Below are 14,021 nucleotides of genomic sequence, written 5' to 3' on the forward strand. Positions count from 1 at the left end.
TACTGCCTAGAGAGCTATCAGGCTGTGGCACAGGGAGAAAGAACTGAGGCAGAGCCTGGGGGACTTTCAGGAAGGAAGAGATGGAGTTGAGAGTCCAGGGAGAGACCAAGGGGACTAGAGTCAGCAGGACACGGTGCTGGAGAGGAGACATCTGCTCAGGGGGCAAATCCCAGATCTGCAGAAAGGGCTGCCTTGAGTATCAGGCAGAGTACTAATCAGTGCATGTGTGTGAGGTAAAGACAGATAAACAGATCAATGGAACAGAGTAGAGAATCCAGAAATAGACCCACATGTACATAGGCAACTAATTTGTGACAAAGGTGCAAAGGCAATTCAGTGGAGAAAGGATAGTCTTTTCAACAAATAGTGCCGGAACAATTGGATATCCACATGTGAAAAACCTGATCCCACCAGGTGCGATGAGTTACGCCTGTAATCCCAGCACTTTGGGAGGCCGAGGCGGGCAGATCACCTGAGGTCAGGAGTTTCAGACTAGCCTGGCCAACGTGGTGAAACCCCATCTCTACTAAAAATATAAAAATTAGTCAGGCATGGTGGCACATGCCTGTAATCCCAGCTACTCGGTAGGCTGAGGCAGGAGAATAGCTTGAACCCAGGAGGCGGAGGTTGCAGTGAGCCAAGATCATGCCATTGCACTCCAACCTGGGCAACAAAAGTGAAACTCTATCTCAAAAAAAAAAAAAAAAAAAAAAAAATTAGCCGGGCGTGGTGGCACATGCCTGTACTCCCAGGTCCTTGGGAGGCTGAGGCAGGGAGAATCGCCTGAACTCAGGAGGCGGAGGTTGCAGTGAGTCAAGATCATGCCACTGCACTGCAGCCTGGTGACAGGGTGAGACTGTATCTCAAAAAAACAAAACAAAACAAAACCTGATCCGTGTATCTCACCACATACCAAAATTAACTCAAAATTTGTCATAGGTCAAATGTAAAATTTAAAATTATAAAACTTCCAGAAGAAAACCTAAGAGGAAATATATTTGACCTTGGGCTAGGCAAAGGTTTCTTAAATATGACACCAAAACCAGGGATTCATAAAAGAACAAGTTGATAAATTGGACTTCATCAAAATAAAAATCTTTTCAAAAGACACTGTTAAGAAAATGAAGAGAAGCCACAGACAGCAAAAAATTTTGCAAAACACATTTCTGAAAAAGGACTTGTATCCAAACTATACAAATAACTCTTAAAACTCAACAATATAAAAACATACAAACCCATTTTAAAAATCAGCAAAAAATCTGAACAGACATCTCCTCGAAGAAGATACACAGATGGCAAATAAACATTTGATGTTCCACATCATATTTCATCAGGGAATTGAAAATTAAAACAAAAGCAAAAACAAAAAATGTGATATCACTACACACCTATCAGAATAGCTACAATTTAAAATACTAACAATATCAATTGCTGACAAGGATATGAGGCAATAGGGACTCTCATTCATTGTTAGTGGGAACGCAAAATGGTACAGCCACACTGGAAGGCAGTTTGGAAGTTTCACATAAAGCTAAATCGGCGATCCAGCCATCCCACTCCTAAGCATTTACCCAACTGATTTGAAAACTATGTCTACACAAACACCTGCATGCAACTGTTTTCAGCAGCTTGATTTATAATTGCCAAAACCTGGAAGCAACCAAGATGGTCAACAGGTAAATGGATAAACAAACTGAACATCTATCCAGTGGAATATTATTCAGTGATAAAATATATGGATGGCTGGGCACGGTGACTCACACCTGTAATCCCAGCACTTTAGGAAGCCGAGGCAGGCGGATCACGAGGTCAGGAGTTCGAGACCAGCCTGGCCAACATTAGCAGGGCATGGTGAGGCACCTGTGATCCCAGCTACTCGGGAAGCTGAGGCAGGAGAATTGCTTGAACCCGGGGGTTGGAGGTTGCAGTGAGCTGAGATTGTGCCACTGCATTCCAGCCTGGGGGACAGAGCAAGACGCCATCTCAAAAAAAAAAAAAAAAAAAAGATATGGATGAATCTTGGAGCCTATTTCTAAGTGAAAGAAGCCAGCCTGAAAAGGCTATCAATTGTATAATTCCAATTACATGGTTCTATAAAGGCAAAACTCTAGTGATGGTAAAAAGATGAGTGGTTAAAAGGAGTTTGTGGGGTAGGGAGGAAGGATTGAATAGATGAAGCAGATGAAGCACATGGATTTTTTTTTTAGGATGATGAAAACTATTATATATGATACTGTAATGATGTAAATATGATGTTATACATTTATCAAAAACCCTAGAACTTTACAGCACAAAGAGCAAATCATAATGCATGCAAATTTTAAAAATCATTTAGAAGGTTGGGGGATCTCAGAAGAGAATGCAGAATGTGACAACATAATCTATGACAAATGTATGAAACAACCTCACTAAAGGGTAAAGGTGCTGACCCAGGTCACTTTGGAAATATGTAGTCTGTAAGACTAAAGTCTAAAGAAATTTTCCGTAAGCACTGTACTCTAGTTGATAAAGTTATTTCCCACAGAGGTACAGGTTAACAATTCTGTTACTGCTGTATGTGTGTAATGAAATTACACAATTAAGTCGGCTGGGGATGGTGGTCATGTCTGTCACTCTAGCACTTTGGGAGGCCAAGGCAGGTAGATCACTTGAGGCCAGGAGTCACTTGAGATCAGCCTGGCCAACATGGAGAAACCCGATCTCTACTAAAAATACAAAAATTAGCCAGGTATGGTGGCGGGCATCTGTAGTCCCAGTTACTCGGGAGGCTGAGGCAGGAGAATCACTTGAACTTGGGAGGCAGAGGTTGCAGTAAACTGAGATTACGCCACTGCACTCCATCCTGGGTGACAGAGTGAGACTCCATCTCAAAAGCAAACAAACAACAACAACAAAACCCCAAAACAATTCAGTAAATGGATGGTTGATGGGAGGAGCCAGATTTCTTTCTATGTAGGAGGTTACAGGAGGTTACAGGAAAACAAATGAGGTCACAGGAAAGTAAGGAGAGAAGGCAAGAATAATAGAATGATCTATGGATTAGAACTGGAGACATCCGTATAAACTCATGTTTAGTTGGCTTATTTATTTATTTATTTATTTATTTTTGAGACAGGATCTCACTCTGTCACTCAAGCTGGAGTACAGTGGTGTGATCTCAGTTCACTACAGCCTTGACTTCCTGGGATCAGGTGGCCCTCCCACTTTAGCTTCCCAAGTAGGTGAAACTATAGGCACGTGCCACCACACCCAGCTAATTTTTTTGTATTTTTAGTAGAGATGGGATTTCACCCTGTTGTGCAGGCTGGTCTCAAACTCCTGGGCTCAAGCAATCCTCCTGCCTTGGCCTCTCAAAGTGCTGGAATTGTAGGTGTGAGCCGCCATGCCCAGTCCCATGTTTAGCTTAATACAAATAAGGATGGTTACATATAGAAATATTTATAGATTCATCTGTACATGGTTAGCACATACATACATATATGTATATGTGTATATGTATATGTGTGTGTGTATATGTATATTTCCTTGCTTTGTCAGATGAGAAGGCCAAAAGCAACCATGAAAGTGTATCTCTATGTCATGTTTTGGTAATTCTCACAGTATTTCAAACTTTTTCATTACTATTGTATGTGTTATAGTGCTCTGTGCTTAGTGATTTTTTTATATGGAGTTTCACTCTTGTTGCCCAGGCTGGAGTGCAATGGCATGATCTTGGCTCACAGCAACCTCCGCCTCCTGGGTTCAAGCCATTCTCCTGCCTCAGCCTCCGGAGTAGATGGGATTACAGCATGTGCCACTGAACCTGGCTAATTTTGTATTTTTAGTAGAGATGGGGTTTTGCCATGTTGGTCAGGCTGGTCTCAAACTCAGGTGATCCACCTGCCTCAGCCTCCCAAAGTGTTGGGATTACAGGCGTGAGCCACCGTGCCCGGCCGTGTGATTTTTGATGTCACTATTGTTCTGGGGAGCCATGAGTCTCACCTATATAAGATGATGAACTTAATCAACAAATGTTGCACATGTTCTGACAGCTGCACCAACTAGTCATACCCCTAGCTCTTCCCTTCTCCTCGGACCTCCTATTCCCCAAGACATGACAATATTGAAATTGAGCCGGTTAATAACCCTACAATGGCCCTGAAGTGTTCAAGGGAAAGAAAGAGTCTCCCACTTCTCACTTTAAATCAAAAGCTAGAAAAGATGGAGCACAGTGAGGACAGCATGTCAAAGCCAAGCCAGGCCGAAAGCTGGGCCTCTTGTGCCAAACAGCCAAGTTGTGAGTGCAAAGGAAAAGCTCTTGAAGGAAACTACAAGTGCTATTCCAGTGAACACATGAAGGCAAAACAGGCCCCAAATCTCTTCAATCCTATGAATGCTGAGAAAGGTGAGGTAGCTGCTAAAGAAAAGTTGGAAGCCAGCAGAGGTTGGTTTAAGAGGTATGAGGAAAGAAGCCATCTCCATAATTTAAAAGTGTAAGGTGATTCAGGAGGTCAGGAGTTCAAGACCAGCCTAGTCAGCCTGGTGAAACCCTGCCTCTACTAATAAAAAATGCGAACATTAGCTCAGCTCGGTGGCACATGCCTGTAGTCCCAGCTACTTGCGAGGCTGACGTATGATAATTGCTTGAACCCAGGAGGCAGAGGTTGCAGTGAGCCAAGATTGCGCCAATGCACTCCAACCTGGGTGACAGAGCAAAACTCCATCTCAAAAAGACCCCCAAAAACCAAAACAAAAAACAAAAGAAGAACACTAATAGACAATCTAAATAGACCTGTATCTATTAAAGAAATTGAATCAATAACTAATATTTTCCTAAACAGAAGGCATCAGCCCCAGATGGGTTCACTGGTGAATTCTACCAAACATTCGAGGAAGAAATTATGCCAGTTATCTACAACGTCTTTCAGAAGTTAAAAGCAGAGGGAATGATTCCTAACTCACTCTATGAGGCAAGCATTACCCTAATGTCAAAACTGGACAAACACATTATAAGAAAATAAAACTACAGGTCAATATCTCTCATGAATATAAATGCAAAAGTCCTCAGCAATATACTAGCAAATTGAAGCCAACAATGCATAAAAGTAATTACACACCACAACCAAGTGGGATTTATCCCAGAGATGCAAGACTGGTTCAACATTTGAAAATCAGTTAATGCAATCCATCACATTAGCAGGCTAAGGGGAAAAAATCACATGATTATATAAATAAGTGCCGAAAAAGCATTTGACAAAATCCAACACCTGTTCATGATAATGATAAAAAGTCTTGGCCAGGTGTGGCCGCTCAAACCTGTAATCCCAGCACTTCGGGAGGCCGAGGTGGGCAGATCATGAGGTCAGGAGTTTGAGACCAGCCTGGCCAACATGGTGAAACCCTGTCTCTACTAAAAATACAAAAGCCGGGCCTGTAATCCCAGCTACTTGGGAGGCTGAGGCAGGACAATTGCTCAAACCAGGGAGGTGGAGGTTGCAGTGACCCGAGATCATGCCAGTGCACTCCAGCCTGGACAACAAAGCAAGACTCCATCTTGGAGAGAAAAAAGTCTCAGCAAAGTAGGAATAGGAGGGAATTTCCTCAACTTGATAAAAACAAAATCTACAAAAAACCTAAAGGTAACATCATGTCTAATAGTAAGAAGCTCAAAGCTTTCCTGCTAAGATCAGCTGAGCAAGGATATCCTCTCTCACCTCTGCTTTTCAACATTGTACTGGAAATCTTAGCTAAGGCAATAAGACAAGAAAAGGAAATAAAAGATACATAGACTGAGAAGGAAAAAAAATCAAATTGTCTTTGTTCACCGATGACATAGTCATCTATGCAGAAAGTCTGTAAGAATCAACAACAACAACAACAAAAATCTCCTGTAACTAGTAAGTGATTATAGCAAAGTTTTAGGATACGAGGTTGATATTACAAAAGTCAATCACTTTCCTATATACCAGCAATGAACATGTGGCATTTGAAATTAAAAAACACATTACTACTTATATTAGCAGTGCAAAAAATGAAATATTTAGGTATAAGTATATAAGGTATAATATTTTGTATAAGTCTAACAAAATATATACAAGATCAATATGAGGAAAACTACAAAACTGATGAAGGAGATTAAAGAAGAACTAAATAAATGGAGAGATATTCTAGGTTCAAAGATAGGAAGACTCAATATTGTCACAATGTGAGTTCTCCCCTTACTTGATCTATAGATTCAATGTAATCCCAGTTGAAATCTCAGCAGCCTATTTTGCGGGTTAACAAAATGATTCTAAAACTTATATAGGGAGGCAAATGACCTGGAATAGTCAATTCCACAGTGAAAGAGAAGAGCAATGTTGGAAGACTGACACTACCCAACTTCAAGGTGTACTATAAAGCTACAGTAATCACCGGGTACGGTGGCTCACGCCTGTAATCCCAGCACTTTGGGAGGCTAAGGCAGGCGGATCATGAGGTCAGGAGTTTGAGACCAGCCTGACCAACGTGGTGAAACTCCATCTCTACTAAAAATACGGAAATTAGCCAGGCGTGGTGGCACGTACCTGTAGTCCCAGCTACTCGGGAGGCTAAGGCAGAAGAATCGCTTGAACCAGGGAGGCAGAGGTTGCAGTGAGCTGAGATCGTACCACTGCACTCCAGACTGGGTGACAGAATGAGACTCCATCCTGAAAACAAAAAAAAGCTACAGTAATCAAGACAGTATTGTAGTGGTTAAAGAGTATACAAATAGATCAATGGAACAGAATACGGAACCTAGAAAAAGACCCACATAAACACTTCGACAAAGGAACAAGGGAATACAGTAGAGCAAATTAGTCTTTTCAACAACTAGTGCTAGAGCAACTGGACATCCACATGTAAAAAAATGAATCTAGACACAGACCTTACATCCTTCACAAAATTAATTCAAAATAGACCATAAACTTAGGCCGGGCGCGGTGGCTCGCGCCTGTAATCCCAGCACTTTGGGAGGCCAAGGCGGGTGGATTACTTGAGGTTAGGAGTTTCAGACCAGCCTGGCCAACCTGGTGAAACCCCGTCTCTACTAAAAATACAAAAACAATAAGCTGGGCATCGTGGTGCACGCCTGTAATCCCAGCTACTTGAGAGGCTGAGGCAGGAGAATTGCTTGAATCCGGGAGGTGGAGGTTTCAATGAGCTGAGATCATGCTACTGCACTCCAGCCTGGGCGACAGAGTGAGACTCTGTCAAACAAACAAACAAACAAACAAACAAACAAACCATAGACTTAAATGTAAAACACAAAATTATAAAACTTTTAGATGATAATATAGGAGAAAACCAAATTGACCTTGGATGTGGCATGACTTTTTAGATAGAACAGAGAAGCCATGATCAATGAAAGAAATAATCGATGAGCTGGACTTCATTAAAATGAAAAACTTCTGCTCTGCAAAAGACAATGTCAAGAGAATGAGAACACAAGCCACAAACTGGGAGAAAATACTTTCAAAAGACATACCTGATAAAGGACTATTATCCAAAATACCTGAAGAACTCTTACAACTCAACAAGAAAATGAACAACCCAATTAAAAATAAATGAGGCCGGGCACGGGGTCTCACACTTGTAATCCCAGCACTTTGGGAAGTGAGGCGGGCAGACCACGAGGTCAGGAGTTCGAGACCAGCCTGTCCAACATAGGGAAACCCTGTCTCTACTAAAAATACAAAAGAAAATTAGCCAGGTGTGGTGGCACGTGCCTGTAATCCCAGCTACTTGGGAGGCTGAGGCGGGAGAATTGCTTGAATCCGGGAGGCAGAGGTTACAGTGAGCTGAGACCATGCCATTGTACTCCAGCCTGGGTGACAGAGTAAGACTCCATCTCAAAAAAAAAAAAGAAAGAAAGAATGAAAGACTTGACACTTCACCAAAGAAGGTATACAAATGGCAAGTAAGCATATGAAAAGGTATTTAACCTCATGTGTCATTAGGGAATTGCAAATTAATATGACAATGACATACCACTACATACCTATTAGAATGGCCAAAATCCAAAACACTGACCATGCCAAACACTGATGAGGATGTGGAACAGCAGGAACTCTCATTCACTGCTGGTGGGAATGCAAAATGATACAGCCACCTTGGAAGACAGTTTGGCAGTTTCTTACAAAACTAAACATACTCTTACCATACTATCCAGCAGTTGTGCTACTTGGTATTTACCCAAATGAATGGAAAAGTCATGTCCACAAACCTGCACATGGATATTTAGAGCAGCCTTTTTTTTTTTTTTTCATAATTGCCAAAATGTGGAAGCAACCAAGATATTTTCAGGAGGTAAACAGATAAATAAACTATGGTACATCCAGACAATGGAGCATTATTCATTGCTAAAATGAAATTAACTATCAAGTCATGGAAAAACATGGAGGAAACCTAAATGTATATTACTGAAGTGAAAAAAGCCAATCTGAAGAAGCTACATACTATATATTGCAACTGTATGACACTGTAGAAAAGGCAAACTATGGAGACAGTAAAAGGATCAGTGATTGCCCAGGGGTTGGCGGAGGGGAGGATGAAGAGGTAGAACACAGAGGATTTTTAGGGCAGTGAAATTGTTCTGTATGATACTCCAGTGGGATATACAACTCATTATACATTTGTCAAAATCCATGGACTGTACAATACATAGAGTGAACCCTAATGTAAACTCTGCACTTTAGAGGATAATGATGTGTCAAAGGAGGTTCATTGATTGCAACAAATGTACTGCTGTGGTGTAGAATGTCAACAGTGGGGAAGGCTGTGTGTGTGCATGGGGGGTGCACAGAGGCAGTGTCTGGGAACTCCGTACTTTCGGCTCAATTTTACTGTTAACCTAAAACTGCTCTAAAAAGTTATAGTCTAGGGCTGGGCTCAGTGGCTCGCACTTGTAATCCCAACACTCTGAGAGACAGAGGTGGGAGGATTGCTTAAGGCCAGGAGTATGAGGTTAGTCTGGGCAACAAATGAGATCTCATCTCTACTAAAAATTAAAAAAAAAAAATTAGCCAGGCCTCCCAACTACCTGGGAGGCTGAGGCAGGAGGATTGCTTGAGCCTAGGAGTTCAACGCTGCAATGAGCTATGATTGTGCTATCGCACTCCAGCCTGGGTGACAGAAAAAGACCTTGTCGGCCGGGCTCGGTGGCTCACGCCTGTAATCCCAGCACTTTGGGAGGCCGAGGTGGACGGATCATGAGGTCAGGAGATGGAGACCATCTTGGCTAACACGGTGAAACCCCGTCTCTACTAAAAATACAAAAAATTAGCCGGGTGTGGTGGCAGGCGCCTGTAGTCCCAGCTACTCGGGAGGCTGAGGCAGGAGAATGGCGTGAACCCGGGAGGCGGAGCTTGCAGTGAGCTGAGATGGCGCCACTGCACTCCAGCCTGGGCGACAGAGCAAGACTCCGTCTCAAAAAAAAAAAAAGAAAAGAAAAAAGAAAAAGACCTTGTCTCTAAAAAAAAGTAAAGTTTATTAAAAAACAGCAGCAGCGGAGCATGGAGGAAGGAATGTTGGTTATTGCTTCGTTTTTGGAGGAGTGATGCAGATAGAGAATGAATTCTCATTGCATTTTGAGCATGTTGGGTTTGGGGTGTTGGTAGAACATACAAAAGGCAGTAACTAACAGGCAATCAGAAAACCAGGTCTAGGAGAGAGGCGGTACCCAGGTAACAGATTTGGGAGGCATTTAGAGTGGGGTGGCAGCCACCACGGCAGTGGGCTATCTTACGCAGGAAGGTGATGAGGCCTAGAGAGAGTAAAAGGCTGGCCAGGCGCGGTGGCTCATGCCTGTAATCCCAGCACTTTGGGAGGCCAAGGTGGATGGATTACCTGAGGTCAGGAGTTCGAGACCAGCCTGGCCAACATGGCAAAACCTCATCTCTACTAAAAATACAGCCGGGCATGGTGGCACATGCCTGTAATTCCAGCCACTTGGGAGACTGAGGCAGGAGACTTGCTTGAACCCGGGAGGTGGAGGTTGCAGTGAACTAAGATGGCATCACTGAACTCCAGCCTGAGTGACAGAGCAAGACTCTATCTCAAAAAAAAAAAAAAAAAAAAAAAAAAAAGGAGAGTAAAAGGCCAAGAAGGGGACCCAGAGGCTCTGGCCTTCAGGCAGTGGGCAGAGGATTGGATGGTGAGGTAATTCTGTGTCCAGTGGCTCAAGGAAGGTGCGGCCCCAGGGCCCAGGCTACGGGGAGGCTGGGAAGGTGAGGCTTGGGTCCCACAAGGAGGGAGGCCAGCTTGCAATGGGAGGAGGGTAAGGAATTGGAGGGGAGTATGATGCTGTTGGTCGCCAGTGGGAGGGATGAGGGGTGAATCTCTTTCCCCACAATCTGGAGTTGTGCAGGGAAGGCAGGAGGAGAAATGTGAGAGGGTGGCAGGGCTCAGGGAAGGTGTTTATAGGATGAAGAAGGTGGGAGAGTGTTTACAGACCAAGGGGACAGAGTCTTCAGGGACAACCCAGAGCACTGAGCACAGGTAGAAGGAATGAGAGACTTTTTCATGGGTTGCTTCGATTTATTCTAGAAAAAGTATGACATTAACTCCTAACAAAGAAAGAAAGAAATGGAAAACACCCATAATCTCATCTCTCAATCTGCTCAAAGGTTCAGTTTTCTTCTGATGTCAAAAAGTTTTCCTGGTAGAGAGAGGAAGGGAATCCAAGGCAGTCTCGTCCCAAGACCTTGGACTGCCCTGGGAAGAATAGACGGGGCGGGTGGGCTGTGGGGCTGGGGGCTGAGGACTTGGTCGCAAAGGGATCTCATAAGGAATCTGCCAGAAATAAATAAAAAGATTGTCCCCCCAGGTCCTTCCCACCTCCTGGTCCCCCCTCCCCTCTTCCCTCAGGCCACCCCTTATCAGGCACCCACCCCTGACCCCTGTGCATGGAGGGGGCTGGGAGGGCCAGGCCACAAGTAGGGAGGCTGGGCAGTAATTGAATCCAGGGGCCTCAAGACAGGCCGAGGCCAATGGCTTTTCCCGGCCTAATTAGAGGGATTTTTTTCTAAACCCAGGAAACAAATCCATATGGTCTGCAATTCTTTTCTCAGGCTCTTTACCCTCCTGAAGTCGTAAATGTCGTGGGCTTTTTAGCACCGGGGTAATTGAGAAGGGGGAGGGCCCACTGGCTAAGGTTTCTCCACTGGAGCTGGGTCCAGGATCTGGGGCCTCCAGCACCAGGGTCCTGCCCAAACCCACGACCCCACTCAAACCCCCTGGGCTCCCTGGCAGGCAGCCTCCATCCCTCACCCACACAAGCCTCCTCTTCTCCCCCTGGCCTCTCACTGGGCCAGAAACTCTTCCCCCATCCACCCTGCCCATTCATGTCACCTTTCCTCTGCTCCCCAGCCCCCTGTCTGCACCAGTGCCCACTGCTCTTTGTCTCTCTCCAGTTCTCCATGTGTGACCTGTTTCTATCATCAGACTAGGAAGTGGCCAGAGACCAAAAACACGTCTTTCCCGTCAGTCTGGGGGGCTTCTTAAAGATTGCACCAAGAAACTCTTATCTGCTGTAAATAGCGGAAGGCACTGAGGTTAAACCTAAGGCAGGAAGAAGGGAGAGCGTAGAGCTTTGTTATTTATTTATTTATTTTTGAGACAGAGTTTCACTCTTGTTGCCCAGGCTGGAGTATAATGGTGTGATCTCAGCTCACTGCAACCTCTGCCTCCCAGGTTATTCTCCTGCCTCAGACTCCCAAGTAGCTGGAATTATAGGCATGCACCACCACGCCTGGCTAATTTTGTATTTTTAGTAAAGACGGGGTTTCACCATGTTGGTCAGGCTGGTCTTGAACTCCTGACTTCAGGTGATCCACCCGCCTTTTGGCTTCCCAAAGTGCTGGGATTACAGGCATGAGCCACCGTGCCGGCCTGAGCTTTGTTATTTTTTACAAAGATGGCTCAGAGCGCAGGACAGACTAGAACCTGGGAGCCAGAGCCCTGAGCTGCCTTCAGGGCAGCATCACTGGCTGACTCACTGCACCTCCAGGGCCTCGCTTTCTCCTCTGTAGGACCAGGGCAGCAAAAGAAAGGTGGGAGAGGCAGGGGTTTGCAGTAAAACTGCCTGGTCAGTAGCTGAGTGGCCTTGCTCAGGGCCTTCTAAGCTAAGGAGGTCACTTTGGGAGCCCGGGAGGTCCATGGGTGGGAAGGAAAGAACTTACTTTCTGCTCCCAGTTCCTCCACAAGCAGCCGAGGTTTGGGAGTTTGCAGAACAGGTCTTGCTCGTGAAACCTTCCCTATGGGGGTTGTGAGAAAAGTCCAGGTCTCAAATGGGTCTCTGTCTCTGCTGTGTATTCATGGTGTGACCTTGGGAGAGTCACTGTGCCTCTCTGAGCCTCGATTTCCTTATCTGTACAGTGGGGTGATTGTACTAGTAACTGTCCTTCGGGCACAGCACTGGGGAGGGAGAATTAATGAATAAGAGCCAGTCCCTCGTTCTCAAGGAGATTGCAGTTCAGGGGAAATGAAGAAGGGACTTTACTAAAAATCTAAGCAGGCCTGGGGCAGGGAGTTTACAGGAGAGCAGACCAGAGGGCAGACAGGCTTGTAATGCATTGTGTCAGCCGCAACCAAACTCAGCTATCGTTCCCCCGTACCCCACGGTCTTCCTCCAACTCCAGCCTAGAGGCCCAGGCTTTGTCTTTCTCAAAAATCTGTGTCTGTGGGTGGTTTCTCCTTCTCCACATCACCGTGAGCCAAGAATGGGGGAAGGCGCAAGCTGCTGGCCTGGCTGGAGCCTTAGGGATGACCATGAGTGGCTTTTGCCAAACCATGTCAGACTGGATTAAGTCACAGGGCTGGCTCCGTTCACTTACCTCTCTCCGATCTCCCGTGTTCTTCATCTGTCTATCTGTGCACAGTGGGGTTCTGGGTTCTCCGGGACAGCTGTGCTCTGTCCTCACTTGCTGACGCAGCCCACATGGTGCGAAGCTTCTGTGTGGAAGTGGATCTGAGTGGGCAGGAGGGAGGTGGACTGATTTTGCTGTCATGGAAGAGGACCCCAGTCAGATCACAGGGCCGGGGCGGGCAGGGGGGACGGGGAGGTTGCAGAGATGAATCCGCTTATAGTTTAATATAAGATGTAAATACAAGACCCAAAGTGGAGCAGAGCCCTTGTTATGCAAAGTGCTAAGGAAGTCCTGGAGGCAATGTGAGAGAGAAATCTGGAAAGGCTTCCAGGAAGAGGTGGCAAAGGGATGTGGCTACAGATAGGTCTGTGGAGAGGGCCTCACAGGCAACAGGCTGTGCAGCAAAGGCTCCAAATGGGAAAGTGTAGGCCGACCTCATGGAACATGAGTTGCCCACACTGGCCGCAGGGAGGGAGACAGGCTGGACTGGCAGGCTGGGGTTCCGATGAGGGCCTCTGACACCAGGGTGGAGATGACGATGACTCAGGTATTCATGGTGACCCAGGATTGTGTTAGATCTAACCTCACACGTATTAGTTTTCAGTTTTGCAGCAAATTTCCCAAGTGACTCCTATTGATTCCCATTTTACAGCTGAGGAAACAAAGGCTCCGAGAGGATCTGTGACTGCCTTGCCCGAGATCCCAGAGCTAGTAAGTGGCAGAGCCTGGGTTTGAGTCCAGGACTGTGTGACTCTAAAAACCACATTCTTTTTTTTTTTTTTTTTGAGGCAGGGTCTCACTTTGTTGCCCAGACTGGAATGTAGTGGCTGGATCTCGTCTCATTGCAACCTCTGCCTCCCAGGCTCAAGCAATCCTCTCAACTCAGCCTCCCGAATAGCTGGGACCACAGGCACGTGCCATCACACCAGGCTAATTTTTTATATTTTTAGTAGAGACGGGGTTTTGCCATGTCGGCCAGGCTAGTCTCGATCTCCTGGGCTCAAGAGATTCGCCCACCTCGGTCTCCCAAAGTGCTGGGATTACAGGTGTGAGCTACTGCACCCGGCCAAGTCTACATTCTTTCCACTCATATCCCTTGGGGTATGAAGCCGAAATAACAAGCAGCAAAGGTGGTAAGAGTGTTCTAGAAGGTGG

The sequence above is a fragment of the Macaca fascicularis genome, chromosome 16, assembly GCF_037993035.2.
Source record: "Macaca fascicularis isolate 582-1 chromosome 16, T2T-MFA8v1.1".
Taxonomy (NCBI): domain Eukaryota; kingdom Metazoa; phylum Chordata; class Mammalia; order Primates; family Cercopithecidae; genus Macaca; species Macaca fascicularis.